Source organism: Pecten maximus, chromosome 3, assembly GCF_902652985.1.
Source record: "Pecten maximus chromosome 3, xPecMax1.1, whole genome shotgun sequence".
In the NCBI taxonomy this organism is placed as follows: Eukaryota; Metazoa; Mollusca; class Bivalvia; order Pectinida; family Pectinidae; genus Pecten; species Pecten maximus.
The window spans coordinates 15,571,226-15,573,535 of record NC_047017.1 but is presented as its reverse complement, the minus strand read 5'-3'; the positions used below and the strand labels follow the sequence as shown (position 1 = coordinate 15,573,535).

Genomic DNA, 2,310 nt, shown 5'->3' with positions numbered 1-2,310 from the left:
CATCAGATTATTCACTTTTCACAAAATCCTTATATAGAGAGAAAAATCTTGAAATTAATTTTCGTCTAGAGACAAAGTTCCTAATTCCTCTATCCCATTGCAAATTAAACCTTCCATGATAACACAGCATTCCACGGCAGACAAATGTAAGTACAACGTAAGGTAGGCTAGACTTTCGTGTTGACATTTAGTTTCAACACATATGCACACCAAGCCAGCTAGGGCAATCAGTTGACCCTTGATTTTTAGCCATTTCAGAAGTCAAATAGGTCAAAACATATGTCAAATAGACACGTTCATTCAATCTGCAGAGTCAAATCTCCTCAGCATTTTTTCGTATAGTGACGTGTTGGGGTCACAACTAAAACAGTAGAATATCAGTCCATGACATTTAAACTAACAATGCGGTCGATAAAACAGTCAAATCCTAAATTAAGCAATAAACACAAACGGTATTCAAAACAAAATTCCAAACAAGTACAAACTAGCAAGTTTTATGACGTACACTTGTTTAATAATTTATAAACCAACTCTACAATGCAAACAACTTCCGTGAAATTCTACAATACTCTTACTGTTGAGCTCAGTCTTAGAGCCTGTAGACTTCAAGTCTTAACAGAAAAAGCTAACTTTGTTACAATGTACTTATATATTATTATTATTATTATCAATATATTTCTTACAAATCTAAATAATGTGATTATAAACAAAATTCTAATGTAAATATATTTTTTTCATCATAAACGTTATTATCAAAACTCCTTATACGGTGTGTTTCCTGAGGCCAAGGTTAACGAGAAGTTTCTGTGTTAAAGTTCCTCTACTTTCCCAGGGAAGAGCTAGATAGTTGGCTTTATCATTGGCCGGGTGCCAGTCTTCATTCGGGTATGATCGAGTGACGTAATTTCTGTAAAGTAATTAACACATAACTATAATGGGACCATCCCTGTCACGTGACATATTTATGTTGTAACTTTGTAAGTATAAAGTAAACATGAACCTATAATATCTCGTCTGATCAAACGGAAATTAATTTAAACACATTTTATCACATAAAAAGTTGTTTATTTTTCGAATAAGACATTCTTGAAATCTGAAATTCCGCCATCTTCAACATACCTGTATATATGTATCGTATCCCTTATTTCGTCATTTTATACTTTAGAATTTTATCAACTTTTATTAAGTTTTTACCTCTGCCGTCTTGGCCGTGCGCGCTATCCAATGCGCTCTTCTACTCATTTAAATAGATATTGCGGACCCCCACTGGCTGTCAAGTTTATTAACTGATAACATGATAACATGTATACACGTGTACACATTATTAGTGATCTTACCTGATAGAGCGTTTTCCCGGGTGTGTAAAACACGGTTCTGATACTTATAAGGATGACGAGAACAATAGGTAAGAGCGAAGCCATCCAGCCAGCGACAGCGGCCCAGCCCGGGTATACGTAATCCCCGTATGTAGGCGGGACGTAAGACACAAGGCACGTGACAAGCAATCCCTGTATACAGAACATTAATAAAAAAATGTATGCTAATGTTTTCTTGAGTTAGTTTGCGAATGTTCAAAGCTTAGAAATGAAATAGTAACTTTGAAATAAAAAATCACGAATATTACAAGATAAAGAAAAAAACACAACTCTGTAATATTAAAACACCTTAAATTGTAAAATGCATTATAAACACGTTGCTTTAATATTTGATGTAACCTGCATAATTTGATGTTTGAAACCATTTTTACATTTCTTTCCACCTGTTATGATTTTTTCCCGTCGTCTATGATATATCAACACTTTAGGCACTTGTCATCAATGACTAATCCTAGAATGCAGAAATAACACACATATTTATCGTTTAATAACCAAGACTATTTTATGTGTTTTTATAAATCACTCTAGAGCAGACTCATTTATGTATGTCAGTCTTAAGCAGTTGTTATGAATTTTACAACTGCTTAGAATGAGTTTATATATACAACTTTTATATATTCTTACAAACAAGAGCAGAGGAGAGAGGAAAGTCCAACAAAATTTTATGTATCCTGGTACACTCCTTCCGATCATCATCTCCACGTCCCGCGAGTACCGCTCAGCACCTGGTAGAGGAGATGTATAACACTTGGACTGATTTAAAAATATTTTTTTTCCGCATTAATTATGATGCATACCCATGCAAATCTAGACATTGATACCGGTATATACATGTAAGTCAAATGAGGTTACCGACATCGATTGCTGCACAAAACAATAACAACAACAACAAAACAAAAGCAAGTCAAAATGAAGGTGTTGGTTGATATGAGGA

At 34.2% G+C, this 2,310-nt stretch overlaps 1 long non-coding RNA gene across 1 annotated transcript; it reads right to left on the bottom strand.

The window, feature by feature from the left end:
- Positions 1-499: 499 nt before the first annotated feature.
- Positions 500-2,102, bottom strand: LOC117322834. The gene is made up of 3 exons (XR_004531593.1): positions 2,001-2,102; positions 1,338-1,508; positions 500-907 (listed from the first exon to the last, which is right to left on the bottom strand). It is a non-coding gene; the product is annotated as an uncharacterized LOC117322834 (long non-coding RNA).
- Between the last annotated feature and the right edge of the window lie 208 nt (positions 2,103-2,310).